The 20,036-nt window shown below is 41.6% G+C and overlaps 1 protein-coding gene across 3 annotated transcripts in view; it reads left to right on the top strand.

Annotated features, from left to right (window-relative positions):
• The window catches only part of LOC146811915 (sulfotransferase 1C4-like), a 763,876-nt gene that overhangs the window by 733,583 nt on the left and 10,257 nt on the right, over positions 1-20,036 (top strand). The window lies entirely within an intron of this gene.

Here is a 20,036-nt window from a genome sequence, read left to right as displayed (position 1 = left end):
AGTCACGTTACATCATAAACCTGAGAACTCTGAGTCCCCATGGCCTGAATCAATCAGAGGAGTTATACATTCACCTTTAAACCAAAATTCAAATAAGGAGAGATGCAATATAAAAGTTGACCGGGAAAAACACCAGGCAAATGAAGCAAAAACAAACAAGGATTATTGGGCAGAATGAGAAGACAACTACAAGCAAATAAGAAAAAAACGAAAAAGAAGTAGAATGAACTTTATTGACAAAAGAACAAATGATAGTTCAGCAAAAATTGTTAAAAACACCATACTCTGCCCAAATCGAATAAGAATTACAAGATCAAGCATGCCTAAACACGATAAATCTGAACAAATACATAAATCCATCTTGAGTTTACAAAGATATCTGATGAAAAAAAGAAATAAAGAGAAAAAAAGAAAACCTTTCGTTTCAGACAACATCGCTGACAACTACATTGACCATGAGCCATAGAGCCTGCAATCAGACAGGAAATGATGTCACAGCAACTAGTTTGCTTTTTAACGAGACTTTGTCAGAGAGCGAGCCGATCGTGAGCAAGGTGCCAGGCGGCATCGAAACGCGTAGATCTATCTCTGCTATGGCTCTGATGTAATGTAATAAAACGGATTGAAAGTGATACTTTGTGAGTGCGGCCCGTTTTTTCTCCTGGCTAGGAGGATTGCGTGCAAATTGAGTAGCGGTGTGGTTCAACCGCAGGGTAACGCACCCACAAGGAGCGCTGCAAACAACCGGCAAGAAGGAACCCATGTGGAGGATATATATATATATATATATATATATATATATATATATATATATATATTTATATTTAATCTACTGGCGGTCGCCAGTACATAGTTATAGTTAGGACCTATTTTCCATAGGAAATCCGCAACATTCTATTCCCAATAAGTCTGGCGCCAGTTGATGAATCCTCGCGCAATTTTCCACACTTTTGGCAAGCTCCGCTCCGCTCCTACCCTGAAAGTTTCACGGTGATCCGTCAAGCGCGGGCCGAGAAAAAAGGGGGGTCCCAAAAGGCGTTTTCCCATAGGGTCTGTTGTCGCAGCTACAGCCCGAACCGCTGAACGGAATGACACCAAACTTGGCAAAGAGGTAGTCCTCAGTTCAGCCTCATGCCTTTTGCATAAATGGTGTGAATCTGTTCAGTAGTTCCTGAGAAAATTAGGGTAAAAAAGTTAGGGATATCTATGGCCGGGGAGGATCCGCAGACCCTACCCGCACCGTAAGCACACCCTCCCCGAACCGAGCACGCACCCTTCCCGATCGCGCGCTGAATGCTAATTGGCTGTCGAGTGTCTGTCTACATTCGAAACCAGGAACTGTTGGCGGCCATTTTCTGCCTCGGTAGAAGCGAGGCTGAAGAAGCAAGGGGAATAAGTGTGTAAAACATATAAAGGGGGCAGAGTGGAAATACTCTGACCCTCTAGAGGTGCTTAGGGAGTCCCAGAAGGACCCCCTGGGGCCCCCTTTTTTTTTTTTTTAAACGGCGAAATGCGCGCACGGTGCGCGCATCCTATCGCGTTGGGTGCCCGGATTCTCCCGCGTTGGGTGCGCGGATCCAAGGGAAAAAAATTGAAAAAAGACAAGAAATCATTGGTTGTATGACAACTTTCTACACTGAAAGGTAGGGTGTATATTTCTGTTTTTTAAAGGCATGATTCTTATTGGTTAACAAAAACTGTTTGTAAGGAACATTATATATGATAAGCTGATATGTTGAAAAGTCAAGCACACTTGCTGTCTTGTTTAGCAACATTGTGTGCTGAACTTGTGACCTGTGTGCTCAGTGCAGTGTCTCATGACCTGTTTCTATGGTAACAGGCAGAAGGCAGATTGGGGGAAGGGTTGAAATGTATTTCATTTGGAAAGGGTTGAAATGTTTAACAATTAGAAATGTGTGTTTGCTTTTGAATTTATGTGTGAAGGATTGTGATTTGATATTTACATGTATATGTGTGGAAAATGAAAGGGAAACTTTTCCATTCTTTGTTTTTGCTGAGAGGTGCACAGTGCAGAGATTCTGTAAAAGAAAATCTGGTGTGTGACTGATATACGTCTTAATCTACAAAACTATTTGAAAGGTGAGTTATTTAATTGTGAGGGGATGTATGTAGACTATTTTTATTTTGTATTTCTCCTGGTAAAGTGCAGGGAGTTCTTTTTTTCTCTACAATCTTATTGACAGTGTGTGTGCATGTAGAAACCATTCTGTGATAAGCATTTGTGTTTTTCATGTGTTTGCAGACAGATAACTGTGCTGTTTTTATATTTTGGTAGAATTAGAAACCAGTCATTGTTTATGAATTTGTGAAATGAGTTATGTTTCTATACTAAAATGTAGTACTCCTTCTAGATGAAGAAATGTGTTTTGGTATAGTACAAGGGATAGTGTTGTTTGTCTAGAATCACACAGTGAGTGTGTGTGCATTTGGGAACCACTGTGAGAGAAGCATTTGGTAACATTGTGTATTTGCTGACAGATAACTCTTTTATAACCTGTCATGTTGTCAAGTTTTAGTAGCATTAGAAGCCAATCTTTGCTCATGCTTTGACACTAATGAGCCGTACTTTAATATGTAGATTGTGTGTAGTCTCCTTACCCATTGCACAGTAGTGAATGAGTTTGTGTAAGCTGCTAGGGATAGTGTTGCTTGTCTAGAATCACACTGTGAGTCTGTGTGCATTTGGGAACCACTGTGAGAGAAGTATTTGGTAACATTGTGTGTTTGCCGACAGATAACTGTTTTAAAACCTGTCTTGTTGTCAAGTTTTAGTAGCATTGGAAGGCAGTTTTTGCTTATGCTTTGATTAAATGAGTCAGGCTTTGACACAAAAGGGCAGTCCTGAAATATGTAGATTGTGTGCAGTTCCCTTGCCACTTCCACTGTAGTGAATGAGTTTTGGTAAACTCCTAGGGATAGTGGTGCTTGTCTAGAATCACACTGTGAGTCTGTGCGCATTTGGGAACCACTGTGAGAGAAGCATTTGGTAACATCGTTTATTTTCTGACAGATAACTTTTTTAAAACCGGTCATGTTGTCAAGTTTTAGTAGCATTAGAAGCCAGTCTTTGCTTATGCGTTGATTAAATGAGTTAGGCTTTGACACAAAAGTGCAGTCCTGAAATATGTAGATTGTGTGCAGTTCCCTTACCACTTCCACAGTAGTGAATGATTTTTGGTAAACTCCTAGGTATAGTGGTTGTTGTCTAGAATCACACTGTGAGTCTGTGTGCATTTGGGAACCACTGTGAGAGAAGCATTTGGTAACATTATGTATTTGGTGACAGATAACTGTTTTAAAACCTGTCATGTTGTCAAGTTTTAGTAGCATTAGAAGCCAGTCTTTGCTTATGCATTGATAAAATGATTCATGCTTTGACACTAATGTGCTGTACTTTAATATGTAGATTGTGTGTAGTCTCCTTACCCCTTGCACAGTAGTGAATGAGTTTTGGTAAGCTGCTAGGGATAGTGTTGCTTGTCTAGAATCACACTGTGAGTCTGTGTGCATTTGGCAACCACTGTGAGAGAAGCATTTGGTAACATTGTGTATTTGCTGACAGATAATTGTTTTAAAACCTGTCTTGTTGTCAAGTTTTAGTAGCATTAGAAGCCAGTTTTTGCTTATGCTTTGATTAAATGAGTCAGGCTTTGACACAAAAGTGCAGTCCTGAAATATGTAGATTGTGTGCAGTTCCCTTATCACTTCCACAGTAGTGAATGATTTTTGGTAAGCTCCTAGGTATAGTGGTTGTTGTCTAGAATCACACTGTGAGTCTGTGTGCATTTGGGAACCACTGTGAGAGAAGTATTTGGTAACATCGTGTATTTTATGGCAGATAACTCTTTTAAAACCTGCCATGTTGTCAAGTTTTAGTAGCATTAGAAGCCAGTCTTTGCTTATGCGTTGATTAAATGAGTCATGCTTTGACACTAATGTGCTGTACTTAAAATATGTAGATTGTGTGCAGTACCCTTACCTCTTCTAGAATAATGAATGAGTTTTGGTAAACTCCTAGGATAGTGTTGCTTGTCTAAAATCACACTGAGTCTGTGTGCATTTGGGTAAGGATTGTGATAGAAGCATTTGGTAACATCGTGTATTTGCTGACAGATAACTGTTTTAAAACCGGTCATGTTGTCAAGTTTTAGTAGCTTTAGAAGCCAGTCTTTGCTTATGCATTAATAAAATGAGTCATGCTTTGACACTAATGTGCTGTACTTAAAATATGTAGATTGTGTGCAGTACCCTTATCTCTTCTAGACTAGTGAATGAGTTTTGGTAAACTCCTAGGATAGTGTTGCTTGTCTAAAATCACACTGTGAGTCTGTGTACATTTGGGTAAGGATTCTGATAGAAGCATTTGGTAACATCGTGTATTTGCTGACAGATAACTGTTTTAAAACCGGTCATGTTGTCAAGTTTTAGGAGCTTTAGAAGCTATTCTTTGCTTATGCATTGATAAAATGAGTCAGGGTTTGACACTAAAGTGCAGTACCATGTACTATTCTCTTCACTGTGCCAGAACTGAAAATTAAAAATTTTTACCCAGGCACTGTCCTAGCAGTAGTCTGATGATTTAGTCAGTTTCCAAGTCCTCATGTTGTGAACCATACATTACCACATAGACTGCTTCAAATGTCTATGCAGTATGCATGCAGTCTTCGAACATACTATACACTTGTCTTTCACATCTTCAATTCCCTAGTCAGTATCCATACAGTCCAGCAAACATCCTGTCACTCCCTTTGCACTCCTCTAGTGACCCATTCAGTACCAAGTACTAATCCATTCACTGTGTCAAAAGCCAACCACTTATAAATTCACCCAGGCACTCTCTTTGCTGTACTCTAATCATTTCGTCAGTTCCCAAGTACTCATGCAGTGAGCCAGGCCTTAGCACATAGACTGCTTCAAATGCCTATTCACTATGCATGCAGGCCTCTAACCACCTACACAGTTGTCTTTCACACCTTCAATTCCCCAGTCAATATTCATAAACTTCTAGCAAACACCCTGTTACTGACCCTGTGTGTCTCCTTATAGTACTGTAATCATTCAGTCAGTTAGCATGTAGTCTTTTAGTGAGGTAGGCTTTAGGGCATGAACTGCTTCAAAGTAGTATGCACTATGCATGTAGTGTTTTAACCATCGTCACACTTGTGGTTCAGGGCTATAGTTTCTTAGTCAGTTTTTATATAAAATGTGTTTGTACAGTAATGGAATAGTATAAATTTGAAAGTTATTAATATACATTTATTTGTGATTCTTTTTTACAGATACAGAACAGGAGTGTTTCTCATCCGTTTGCACTCTTCTCGTGCAAGATTGTTTGGATGAAGGGTCCTTAGGTGTTTCATCATACTTGCCGTGCCGTACGAGTATTTCTTGTTAGGATCCCCTCGCAACAGAACTCTTTTGCAAATCTTGCATGTGACCAAGGTGGCATTGATCTTTGTTTGCTCCTCGGGAAAAGTAAAAAATGTCCACAGTACTGAAGAAGAATGTTGTGGGCGTGGTGCCTCCTCCAAAAATTCATCCTCAGATGTATGAGGAGTTGCAGTAGATGCCTGCTGCCCTGAAGCCATTTTTAGTTGAAAAAAGTTAGAGCTAAGTGTAAACTTAGTCTAAAAAAATATTTTTCTCTGCAAAGAGATGCTCCTCCAAAGAAGGTCAAAGAAGAATGATTGAATTGGGTGGGGTCTTTCAATAGTTAGAAGAGGAAGTGTAATGAACCAATCAAATCTCTTTTTTTGCAGGTCACATGGGATCCGCGCACCCTGCGCATAGGCAGCACGCACCCAGCGCGCATCCGCGAAATTGAATTAAAAAAAATTATAGGATTAGATGTAAAAATATATTAGTTTTAAGACTAGTTTAGAGATTGTCTTCAATTAATATTCACATGAAATACATATATATATGTTTTTTTAAATGTTAAATATTTCGCGGGATCCGTGCACCTACCGCGTCATAGGCGCAGATGACGCATCGCGGAAGCGCGTAAACGTCGCGTTACGTACATCGAACATGTCGCGTATAGGCTGGGAGTCGCGTACCCAACGCATACCATGCGCGGATGCTAACGCGTAGGGATCGAGAACGGTGTGCATAGGGTGCGTGGATCCAAAAACATTGCAAAAAAATATATAAAATAAAGTTTTGAACATATAGTTAAAAAAATATTTTTTAAAATATTAAAAAATATGTTTTAAAAACCCAATAAAAACGAATATTTTTTAAATTTTAAAAGAATTAATTAAAAAAATAAATTTAAAAAATGGTGATAAAAAAGAATTTAAAAAAAAACATAATTAATGAAATTGACACACTGAATTTGAAAAATATAGATAGGAATTAGCATTTAAAAAACCTTTGAAATTCACTGAAAAAAATAGGTTTCATGCACGTTATAGTCAGGAATTGGCATTTAAAAAACCTTTGAAATTCACTGGAAAAACCAAAGGATTCAGGGGCATTATAGTTAGGAATTGGCATTTAAAAAACCTTAGAAATTCACTGAAAAAAACATAGGTTTCAGGGGCGTTCTAGTTAGCTGGACATAGCGGGACGTACAGAACCCTAGAAATTCCCCTGTTATATTTAGTTCAGGTAACTATAACTCGTGCCCCCGAAATGCACTGCTGATGACGTCACATATTACTCAAAATTTCAGACGGCCATTTTGAAAACCATAGATACTCCAATACCAATAACTACATACCCACTAATTGACTCTTAGGTCTACATACACCTCCACTCACTCACCTGTACAGTCACTCATACTTACAGTCACTCAGTATAGGACAATCATATGCATTTATACACCTATATAGACACTCACACACCGCCAATCATCCATTGAGGTACAGACACACCTAGTCAGTCATGCAAATAATTAATTACAGTCCATTTACTCACCTATACAGTTAAACACACTCAAGTTCACTTACTCATAAAAATACTGACAAATTCTGACGGCCTTATACAATTACTGATACAAGCACACACTCAGTCAAAGTTACTTTATTCGGTTCATAGCAAAAACCATAAAAGTACGATGTACATAAAACAATACAAACATTATAAAAACATTTGATATAAAATTACAAACATAATAATAGATAAAAATAAATCAAAATTCAGAAGTTATGTACTCTATGACCACGTGATTTTTTTCCTCAACCTCATTGAGATTGCTAAAAATGTAGCTATGTTAAATATCTCCCAGGGAGTACCCAACATCTGAAGATACAAAAGTGCTGGTTTGACCTGTCTAAATCCTTTGCTTTTTATGAGGGGGATAATAAATTTTTTCAGCACCATACAATGCGATCGAGGTGCATTTAGCAACATAAATGTTCAACATAGCTTGCATGGGCTTTACCCCCAATTTACGTCCAAACTCCAGGACAGCAAGTGTAGCCCTCGCAAAAGCGTTACGTTTAGCAGCTAATTGTGGGGCCCAGGTAGACTTATCGTCAAAAATGACCCCCAAGTAAGGGAATCTCGTAACCCGGGATAAAACATGTCCTTCACAAAACATAGTCTTTACTCTCTTTGGTTTGGTGCCCACGATCATCACATGGGATTTAGAGAAATTCGCCCCAAGATCAAGTGCAATCATGAATTTTGAAAAAGAGTCTAAAAGATTTTGGAGCCCTACTGCCGTACGTGCTAAGAGGGCGGCATCATCAGCATATAATAATGCCGGAATGGCATATTTGCCCGCCCTGGGAATATCCTTGCATGACTCAGTTAATACAGAGCCCAAATCATTAATATAAAGTGTAAAAAGCAGGGGGGCTAAAATGCAACCTTGCCTAACGCCATTAGTGATTCCGATCTTATCCGTGCAATTACCAAGACGATCATATTTAACAGTGGCAGTGAGATCTCTGTGCAGATCCGCAAGGAAATACACAATATTAGCATCTATGCCACATTTAAGGAGTGACCCCCATAGTTTCGAACGATTTACTCGATCGAACGCCGAGGACAAGTCCATAAAAGCTAGATGCAACGACCCTTTTTTAGCTATGGTATATTTGCCTATTAAAAGTTGAAGGTTCAGGCTTTGATCTATGGTCCCGCGACCCTTACGAAACCCATATTGTAGACACGAGAGGGTATCCGTGTCTTCAAGCCAGTCTGTTAGTCTGCCCAGGACCACGCGCCCCAAAACCTTCACAGCTGAATCAATAAGGGAGATGGGCCGATAGCAGCTAGGGTCCCCCCTGTTACCTTTCTTAAAAATGGGTATGATCACTGATTCGGACCAAGTGTCCGAGATACCTGCGACACATACCCGGTTAAAAACATTGGTTAATACTATGGACCACGTTTCTGGATCAGACTTAAAGAGGTCAGCCGGGACGCCGTCGGGGCCTGGGGCCTTGTTACTTGTCATTTTACCGATGGCCTCAACCACCTCTGTTTTAGAGACTAGTAAAGTATATGAGTTCACAATAGGGGATGAAATACTCAATTCCCCGCAAGTGCCCATTTCATAGACTGATTTAAAATGAGAGTGCCATGACTGTTTCCCAATACCGCAATCTAATTGATCATTACATGAGTCACGAAAGAAGGGTTTATTTACCACTGACCAAAACTTTGCGCTATTTCTTATAACATCCACACAGGATGCTTCCTCCCTAATCTGCTTTTTCCTGACCTCCAGGATTTCCTTATATTCTTTCCTCAACCCGGCAACAATAGTCCTGTTCACTGGCTTAGATTTTAAGGCGGCCTTCAGCTTTCTATTTGCATTTGAGCAGTTTTTATCAAACCACCCTAGCTCAGCCTTATCCTTATGTTTGCCTGGGCAACTCAGATCTGCAAGGATCTGAGTGCAGATTGCAGAATATGCAACCAAAACCTCATCATTCCCAGCTTCAAAATCCAGGCACATTTTTAACTCAGGACCTACCTTACTTTTTAAATTGTTGTAAAAGTCGCCTGGGATTACTTTACTCCATCTGATTCTACGATCCTGATCTATAGGACGGATATCAGATTTGTCCACATTTACTTGGGATTTAACAGGTTTTTTAAGGAGGTTCAAGATGCTAAGGATCACGGGATTATGGTCACTGAAATGGGTCCAAGTCGCCATGTAACTATTGATACTAACCCCAAAAACTGAGCTAACAAAAATATAATCAATAACTGAATTTTTCCCATTTCCTTTAAAGGTGGGGATGTTTTCACCCACCGTAGACGGGAGTAACAAACCATGGTCTGCCAAAATGGTTTCGAGAAGTTCTCCCGCCACTGTGTGTTCAAAATGTGCGACCCTTGATTCAGTCGGTCCCAAAGGGTCCGAGGAGAAGCACTGAAGTGAGCAACCATGGATGTTAAAATCACCCATTATTATGGTGAAACAGTTCTTACTACTAAGTTTATTGGCCTCCTTATGATCAGCTAAAAAACTGTTTAACGCGGCCAGGTGATCGGTCATGGCAACTCTATCATAAGAATTATAAAAATTGACTATTAAAATGTCGGAACCCTCGTTCATCGAAATTTGGATAGCTAAACAATTTGACGAACCAGTTTCTAATTGAATAAATGACCCTGGAATACTTGCTGAAATTAATGTAACCAGCCCACCCTTTGCCCTCCCCATACTGGTCGGGGTAGCGGATGCAAAAAAACTCAAATACCCATCAATATTCAACGTATCCTCTGTGTCCCATGTCTCTTGCAGGCCAATAATGTCACCCAGGCCAATTAATTCTCTCCAAGCAGGATCATCTAATTTGCTTTTTAAGCCTGCTATGTTCCAGGTGATCACTTTAAATGGGAGACCCGCTGGTTCCAGGTTTAATCTTACTGAGATGGAAACATTATTTTGCGATGTCGCGGCTTCAGATACAGGAGCCCATATATCAGGGGTAATAGTTTGTTCGCGAGTCCCTAGTCACTCGTTTTCATCCAAATTGGAAAAGACGTCAAATCTATTTGAGACTGGGACAGCAAAATTATTAATAGGACCGAGTCTATTAGTATGGTCAGTAAACGTTGGTCTGATATAAAATGGGGGATAGAAAAAACCCAAGGGGAGAACATTCACGAGCTCTTTATGGATTCTCAATGACCCTGCCTGTCTTAGTAAATCATTCACCAGCCCTGGGGATCTGAAGCTTACAACAATACAGTCTCCCTCCAAGTGTTTAACGGTCTTTCCCACCCATGGGACCCTTCTGATCATCATAAAATGCTTGTAAAGATGATGACCCAGGACCGTTTTGTTTGACAGGTAATGGAGAGCCTTATTTTTCAGGGAGGTCCAATGTTCCTTTTTATCGCACTCCAGTTTAGGAACATTATCTAAAATTATAGTGTAAGGGCATGCCTCTGCCGGTAAATGTAATGACAAATCCCCTCCACGTTGGAGTGCTAAAGAATGTGACTCCCCCCCCCTTAATCTGTGTTTGCCCTTCCTTTCCATGTGTATTACCTAAATTGTCTTTTACTAATGGGGGAATATTAGATCCCAAGTTGTTAATCGTTACAGGAGGAACTGGTTGCTGTAATGGAATAATCATAGAATTCAACAGACTATCAACAGAGGCCGTAACTGTGCTGAGTGTGTCCCCTACCAGGGTATTTGGGCCTATCTTAGGCACTCTACTGCTAAGGTGAGATTCAATAATGCTAATGCGGTCCTCAATGCGCTTCAAGGTATCTATTAGGGGCTGGATAAGTGACATAAGATGAGCTTCCATGGTTGTGACAAGACTTGACATATGTGTCTCCCTACTCTTGTCCAAGCCTGAATTGGGACAATCACACCTGCTCTCACCCGGATCCACTCTATCTAAGTGAGAAGAGCTGATGTTAATTCGCTCCGGCCCTGAGACAGTAGTGTTAATCCTTGGTTGCTTCGCCTGTTTCCGATTTCCCACTGGGTTTTTATTAGCCTTTCTTTTCCCCGTGACGATTTTCCCCCCTTTAAACGTCATATCACTTTTGGCCCTGGACTGTCTAGTGTGTATAGCCACAGGTGAGGGGGCTATACTTTCTATGTGTGAGGGTGTAGTAGCAATCAATTGACAATCTTCCACAATTGACCCGTTGGGAATCACACGGGGATACAATACAGCCGGAAGAGCATTTGATGAGGAAGTATCACCCGGAGGTAGCGGAATACTTAAATGTCCAGTGGGATCAAGAGACAATTGCCGTTCAACCAGGGCAATTTCATTAACTACAGCAGTTTCAGCCTGTTTTAGGTAATTGTCCAATGTCCCCATGCCCACAGCCCTTGTACTTGATTTAGACTGCCCCTTCGTCATATCTCGTATGAATGTCAGACGATACCGCAAAGAAAACTTTATAGAACTCACCCCAGTTCAAATATGAATGACAGTTATGTCACGATGTTAAAGGATTGTCCCAACCCGACCTCTTTCGTCCTCTGACAGCCTCAGACGGCCCGCCCTTTGCCCGGGCTTAGCCCGGCGCCGCCCGCGCGCGTCCCGCGACGCGGAGGAAGCGGATGACTCTTAAGCGCCTCCGGGCGCGTGGGTGACGTCGGGGGCCCAAGGGAGTCTGGGGGCTGTAGTCTCCCCCCGCTCCGAGCCGCGAGGTGCTGTGGCGGCGGCGGGGGAGACACGCAGCCCAGAAGAGCCGGGAGACAGCGACCACAGGACCGGCCAGCAAAGCGTCCAACAACACCCCCAACAGGTAACAGCAGTCCGCGTTTCAAACTTTCCCGCTCCCCAGAGGAAGCGGATGACTTTTAAGCGCCTCCGGGCGCGTGGGTGACATCGGGGGCCCAAGGGAGTCTGGGGGCTGTAGTCTCCCCCCGCTCCGAGCCGCGAGGTGCTATGGCGGCGGCGGGGGAGACACGCAGCCCAGAAGAGCCGGGAGACAGCGACCACAGGACCGGCCGGCAAAGCGTCCAACAACACCCCCAACAGGTAACAGCAGTCCGCGTTTCAAACTTTCCCACACTCATCCATACAGCCACTCCCAAAATCACACACTCTCACATATAAATAGTTATATACTCTTACACACATATACACTGTTTCACATATGTAGTTACTGACACATGTACAACTGAGATATACATTCAATCACTAACACACCCTTACATACAGTCACCCAACCATACAGTTCATCACAGATGCACTATTAAAACCATGCACCCACTGAATCACCCACTCACACATCTATGCACAGAGTCACACACATCCTACCCACACAAACACTCAGGCACCCATACAGATACTCAGACAACCAATCAATAACCCATATAGACACTCATATAGCTATTCACAAAACCATGCAGCCACTTATACACCAACACACAGACACATACAGACATTCACACAGTTTAGTCACTAGTCTGCAGTAAGATACATTTAATGACTCACTTATAGAGTCAGATCCGCACCTAGAAAATCACCCATTCACACACTTATACACCCACTCATTCTTCCATAGGCCTTTCACTAGAAATATATAAAACATATTTAAACTTTTCAGAAAGACACACATTCACTGGATGATGTCATCAGTGATGTCATCAGTGATGTCATTTGAGATGTCATCAATGATGTCACTGACCAGGTCATGAGTGATGTAATATGTGACGTCATCAGCAGTGCATTGCGGGTGCGCGAGTTATAGTTAGCTGAACTAACTATAACAGGGGAATTTCTAGGGTTTTGTACGAGGGAAATGTCCAGCTAACTATAACGCCCCTGAAACCTATGTTTTCTTTAGTGAATATATATATATATACATATATATATTGCAACAATGTAGCCCAAGGTATGTCGACGCCGGCGCTCTTTGATGGGGCGGTGCGCTTCAAGCTGGCAGGGCTATGCCAGTAAAAATCAAACCAATTCTCTGCCTCGCGGCAGAAATAATGAAGCGCACTCACTTGTCAGCAGATGTTATAGCAGATTTATTGTCAAGGTCTCGTCATACCCTACGCGTTTCGCCTTCACATAAGGCTTGTTCACGGGATGTTAACACAAAGTTAAAGGGCCTCTTTTATTTCAATAAACACACAGTTACTTCCTGTTTGTTTTGCAGTGCATTATGGTGAATGTAGTTAATTATTTTTCAAGAACTTGTGAACTCCAAGTTTCTAAGTGAAAGTGATGTGCTCATTACTTTGTGATCTAAAAAAATGTTTCATTTAATTCTTTTTGTGGCATCATGCTTATTGTCCTTTGTTGGCCAATTAGTTCTTTTACTCTTTGGTGAGTTTTTATTTACACTTGTTCAGCATTTTTTAGCCATTATTAGTAATGGATCATATTATTGCACTGCTTTCATCATATCTCTCAATGTTTTTTTAGATGTTTTTTAAAAAGTTTTTTCCTCTCTAGTGAGTGTTTAATTAGGAGATAGCTGATGCTTCTTTCCTTCAATGATGTTTTTAGAGGTGTACATAGAGTTCTTCATTTTGGTTAAGACCCCTCGGATCTAAGGTTCTGAATGAGAGTATGTGTTTCGATTCTCTTTGTCTCAGGATTCTCTTACGATCTCCGCCTCTTTCTGTCAATGGGATCTGTTCTAAGGCCCAGTATTGTAAGGATTCCCATTTGCCATCATGGTACGTTTCCATGTGTCTTGCTATGGCATTTGTGCGATCCTTATGATTTGTGGCTCTGATGTGTTCAAGAATCCTCTTCTTTACTTCGAAGATCGTGCTTCCTATGTATCGCATTTTGCATGGGCACTCTATCATGTAAATTACAAAATTGCTTTTACATGTAAGATGTTGTTTAATTTTCCATTTGGTGCCGTCTTTCATGTCAATCTCTCGTTTGTGCTTAGCGATTTTACATATCTTGCAATGTTTGAAAGACCAGAAGCCTTCTCTCTGTAGCCAGGTTGCTACTGGTGCTTGTTGGAAACGGCTGTGGACAATTTTATCCCCTATGGTTCTTGCTCGGCGATATGTTATATTTGGATGGTTGCCAATTATTGATGTTAAGGTCGTGTCCTATTGTAAAATACCCCAATGTTTCTTTATTATTCTTATCAAGCTCTTGTTTTCTGCACTATATGTAGTGATCAGTCTTATTGCTGTTGATTTGTCTGATTCATTTGATTTTTGTTTGTTCTTAAGTAACTCCCCTCGTTGTTGTTCTGAGGCTCTTTGTAGACTTTTTTCTATTACTTTTTTGGGGTATTTACGTTTTTGGAATCTGTTACTTGTCTCTTTGCTGTGTTTGACAAATTCTTTATCGGTTGAGCAATTCCTCCTCAATCTTAAGAATTCCCCATATGGGATGCTCCATTTTAGCGATTGATTATGGAAGCTTTCTCCATGTAGTATCGCATTTGTGGCTGTTTTTTTGCGATGTAACGTTGTGTGTAGGGAATTATTTTCCACATAGATGTTTGTATCCAGGAATGTCACTTGTGTCTCACTGATTTCGTACGGGAATTTTAGTTTTGACACATTGTTGTTTAGTTTGTCAAAATAATTTTCAAATTCTTGTTCCGTGCCATCCCAGATGATTAGGAGGTCATCTATAAAGCACAACCATAGAACGACCTTTTCTAGAAACTCATCATTTTTTGGTGCTCATGCCAATTTTTGTTCAAACCATCCCATGGTCAGATTTGCATAATTGGGGGAGAATGAAAAACCCATGGCACATCCTTTTATTTGTTTGTATAGTTGTTTGTTAAATAAAAAGATGTTGTTGTTGAGGCATAGGGATATCATTTCATTTATCATGATGTTATGCTGATGGTACTTGCTATTCCTTTTCCCTAAGAAGTATTTGCATGCCTCTATTCCAATACTTAGAAACTTGGAGTTCACAAGTTCTTGAAAAATAATTAACTACACTCACCATAATGCACCGCAAAACAAACAGGAAGTAACTGTGTGTTTATTGAAATAAAAGAAGCCCTTTAACTTTGTGTTAACATCCCGTGAACAAGCCTTATGTGAAGGCGAAACGCGTAGGGTATGACGAGACCTTGACAATAAATCTGCTATAACTTCTGCTGACATGTGAGTGCGCTTCATTATTTCTGCCGCGAGGCAGAGAATTGGTTTGATACATATATATATATATATATATATATATATATATATACATATATATATATATATATATATTACCTACTGGCAGTCGCCAGTAGGTAGTTATAGTTAGGACCTATTTTCCATAGGAAATCCGCAACATTCTATTTGGAATAACGTTGGCGCCGACTGACGAATCTTCGTTAAATTTTCTAAACTTTTGGCCAGCTCCAGTCCGCTCCTATCCTGAAAATTTCACAGTGATTCATCAAGCAGGGGCCGAGAAAAAAGGGGGGTCCCAAAACGCATTTTCCCCATGCAGTTTCCGATAGGACCTGTTGACGCAGCTACAGCCCGAACTGCTGAACAGAATTACACCAAATTCGGCAAAGAGGTAGTCCTCAGTTCAGACTCATGCCTTTTCCTTAAATGGTGTAAATCCGTTCAGTAGTTCCTGAGAAAATTAGCGTTAAAAAGATAGATATATCTGGGCGGAGCCTAACCACACATCTCATCGTGAGATCTGATTGGCTGTCAGTACTTCATCCAAGAAGTGTTGGCAGCCATCTTGGGACCAATATACATGATAGCACCTCATTAAAAAGCATTACAGTTAATAGAAGGTTTTAAGACTTTCGTTACATTATAAATCATTTGTTGATGGTACCATACTCATTTTAGGAATTGTGGTGTGTTCTAAGGTGATTTTACCATGTGAAAAAGCCTTCTGCTGTGATATCATGAATCATGTTTGAGAGAAAACTATTTTGTCATGCTTTTCCCACAGAGGTTTGGAAGGTGATCTCTAAGCTAAACTGAGAGCATATTTTCTGTAAATTCACATTATCTTTCTCAGTCATGTGAGAATGAAGTCTGACATTCTCAGTAAAACATGTACATCCAACAAGGGCAGAGACTGTCAGTTGATTCCTTTGTGTTCTACTGCAGATTCCCAGAGTGCTCTAAAGAACAACTAGAGTGCTAACAGTCCTACTTATGACAAACTTATTGCACACCTGAAGCCATCTTGATTGGAATAAAGTGGTAACTCTTAAAACATTTAATTTAAAAAGGAACAAACTGAGGGGGTTCACTTTGCCATAGAAAGTATGATTAGTGCTGCAGAAAGAGAAAATTAGGGCACATTTTGAGTGACTTCTCAAATCCTCTTCTATTTCATTAAAAAATTCTGACATGCAGACTGAAACATGCACTTTCAATACAGGCAGCAGACTTCCCTGGTGAGCAGTAGCTTTACTACAGTGATCTAATAAGCAACTAGAGTGCTAACATTCTGAATTTATGGCAAATGTGTGACACATCTGAATGCCTTCTTGATGGAATTAAAGTAAAAAACTGAAAGTATTTCATACTGAGGAGACTGCAGTAAATGAGGAAATTAGGAAACTTCATAACAAATAAGTCTCCCAAAATGGCCACTAGAGACAAAAGAGCCCAAATGTAGCACAAATATCACCCAGATGTAGCCCAAGTATAGCCCAATGACAGAATGTCCCAGAGTGTTCTTAAGAACAACTAGAGCGCTTACTGTCTTACTTATGGCAAAAGTATGGCACACCTGAAGCCATCTTGATTGAAATAAACTAGTAACACTTAAAACATTTAATTTAAAAAGGAACACAATGAGGGGGTTCATTTTGCCATAGAAATTATGATTAGTGCTGAAGAAAGAAAAATTAGGGCACATTTTGAGTGACTTCTCAAATCCTCTTCTATTTCATTAAAGAATTCTGATATGCAGACTGAAACATGCACTTTTAATACCAGCAGCAGACTTCTGTGGTGAGCAGTAGCTTTACTACAGTGATCTAATGAGCAACTAGAGTGCTAACATTCAGAATTTATGGCAAGTGTGTGACATATCTAAATACCTTCTTAATGGAATCAAAGTAAAAAACTGGAGTGCTTTACATGAGCATTGGTTACATCACATAAGATAAAATTAATTTTGGTTGTAGACATGGGGAGATTAAGTGATTTGACCAGAAACACAGAATGTTGAGCTGAAGCAGAAACTCATACCTGGTTCCCCAGTTGCAAAGTCTGCAGCTCTGGAAGTAACACCACATCCTCTCCCCTTAGTGCAACATTTAATCAAGTGGTCAACTGGATAAAAAAACATAAAGATTACAAATAATTTAACATTTCTTTGTCGCTATTTGGAAACTCAGAAAATATGTCCTCATTTTAGTTTTTTAGAGCACTAACCATAATTTTGATGCAAATAAGACCCTCTCATATATGTAATTTCTAAAGGAAATGCTCTAGGATTACAGTTTTGATCACATCAAGATGACGTCAGGCGTTCTACACTTTTGTAATAAATATAGAATGTTAGCAATCTAGTTGTTCATTGGGATACTGTTGAGAGGCAGAGGCCAGGGGCACGGACTCGGAAAATTGAAGGCAGGTAGGAGAGTGCATGGGCAACAATTTGACCACACTGGGCAGGCAGGAAGGGCAGTGGCAGCACAACAGACTATGGAGGGCAGTGGAAAGGGGGGCAGGGGCAACAAACCAACAATACAGGACTGGCAAGAGAGGCTGTGGCAATATAATAGACCATTGTGGGCAGAAGGAAGAGGCAGCGGTAGTACAACCATACATGCCAACAGACCCATTTCAGCCAGGAAACGCCCAATGTTTTTAAGCTCAAATGGGCTTTATTTGTTCTGTCTCCTGTCTACAATCTCCTCTTTTTCAATGTAACTCAAAGGAGAAAATCAATACCCCAGTTTTGTTTCAAAATCTCCCTCTTACCAAGTTCAAAATGTTCGCAAGTATGGTACATTGGATCATGGTAGGCAGGAGGAATTGGGGTAGGGACAAGGACTCGGATAACAGAGGACAGGAGGGACATGGAGAGGTGCACCAAACTGACCCTACAGGGCAGGCATCAGGGTTTGCAGCAGCACAATACACCACACAGGGCATGTGGGACGGGAGAGCAGTACAACAATCCATAGAAAGCAATAGGGAGGGGACAGGACCATGCACATGGACAACAGAGAACAGAGGGGAAAGAGGCAATGGTAGCTAGCTGACCATAATGGACAGACAGGAGAGAAAGCTGCAGCATAACAGACCATAAAGGGCAGGAGGGACGGATCAGGGGCATTACAATGGAACAGACAAGCCAGGAGGGAGGGAATAGGGGTCTGCACATGGAATCAGAGGGCTGGGGGAAAAGGGGACAGGGCAGGAGCAGCAAGATGACCATGGAGGTCAGGCAGGATGGGCACTAGAAACAAGACACCCCATGGAGAGCAACAGTGAGACTATGATGGCATACACACAGACCATGGAGGGAAGGTGGGAGGGGGTCAGGGGCAGCTACCTGACCACACAGGGAAGATGGGAGGGGCCATGGCAGCCCTGAGACCATGCATGGCAAGCGGCAGGGTTAGTGGCAGCACAATGGCTATGATGGGCAAGAAGGAGGGTGCAGGGGCATGCACAAAGGACCATGGAGGATAGAAGGGAGGGTGAGGACCTGGGCACAGACAAGAGAGTTCAGGGGAAGGGGCCTCACAACAGACCACACGGGGCAGGCAGGAGGAGAAGTTGCAGCACAACAGACCAGGGAGGGCAGAAGGGTGTGGCAGTAAAATGGACCATGGAGGACAGGAGGAAGGGGATAGGGGCATGGCATGTGGACAGGCAGGGTGGAGGTGGCAGGGGCAGGTTACAGTCATCTGACAATGCTAGGCAGGTGGGAGGGGAGTGGCAGCTCAACAGAACACTCAGAGTAGATAGGAGTGGCAGGTCCATGGAACATGGTGGGCAAAAGGGATGGAGCAGGGGCATGCACAAAGACATCGGAGGGCAGGGGGAAGGAGAATAGGGGCAGCAAGCTAAGCACAGAGGCTAAGCAGGAGGTCAATGATGGGCCATAGAATTGGGCAATGGAGGGAAGGAGGAGTGGACTGGTACATCTTGCTAAATGGAGGGCAGTGGCAGCACATCAGACCATGCATGGCAGGAGGGAGAAGGCTAGTCCATGGATTCAGACAACAGAGGATAGGGAGGAGGTGGATGGGGCAGCAAGCTAACTGTTCAGAGAAGGTGGGTATTAGGAACTTTATTGTTTTTAAAATGTGTGTCTGTGCGAACTACTTAAAATATGAACAAGTATGCAGCATAATCTCACTTTTATTCAGGAAGAAGAGGATGTTTGTGACTGTGACTCCGGGCTCACTTGGCAGAAACATTCCCTGACCCTCCACCCCCATCACAAAATATAATGCCCATGAAAAGGGTAGGTGGACGCAGTGTTATATAGAACATAGTCCTGGGAGCACGATTGAAAATGAAAACTAGATATAGTATATGGTATAAACTATGCACCAAAAAGTGTGAAATAAGATGAACCGGGGCGTGAAATATAATATGCAATACATTGTATGCAATGACAGATTAATTGGAGAGCGCGAGATAGCACAGGCACTAGCGCGTGCTATGCGATATGCGCCTTGGAGTGTAATATGCACAGGGCAGTGTTGTGCAACCTAACTAGTCTCTAAAGTTGTAATATAAAATATGTGCTGGGGAGTGTAACGTTGCATATGCACTGTGACAAAGATATGGATCCCAGATTGTAATATGTATGGCATAGCGCTGTGCGTTATAACATAGGCATCGAGGAAGGCACGTTAGATGGGGCAAAATAACCCGTGCGAAGGCAAGTGTGGCATGACATATTCACGGGGTGGTGTTACAGTGCACATGGGCTAGAGAGTGTCATAGCATACGCACTAGCTGGTGGAATACAACACAGAGGTGTGTGGCACTCGGCGGGCACTGGTGGGTGTAACACAGCATTGGGCTCAGCCAGGAGCATGCTGTGACTCTCAAGTGAGGTTCGTCTCCTTTCCAGAGAGTAAAATAAAAAGCATTACACATCCGGCGGTGGATGTGTGTTTTATTAACCGTGAGGGGGTTTCTTGCATAGTATGGTCGAATTTTTGTCGAATCCCCT

Source organism: Triturus cristatus, chromosome 7 (genome assembly GCF_964204655.1).
Source record: "Triturus cristatus chromosome 7, aTriCri1.1, whole genome shotgun sequence".
Lineage (NCBI taxonomy): Eukaryota > Metazoa > Chordata > Amphibia > Caudata > Salamandridae > Triturus > Triturus cristatus.
This window is presented reverse-complemented; position numbering and strand designations above follow the sequence as displayed.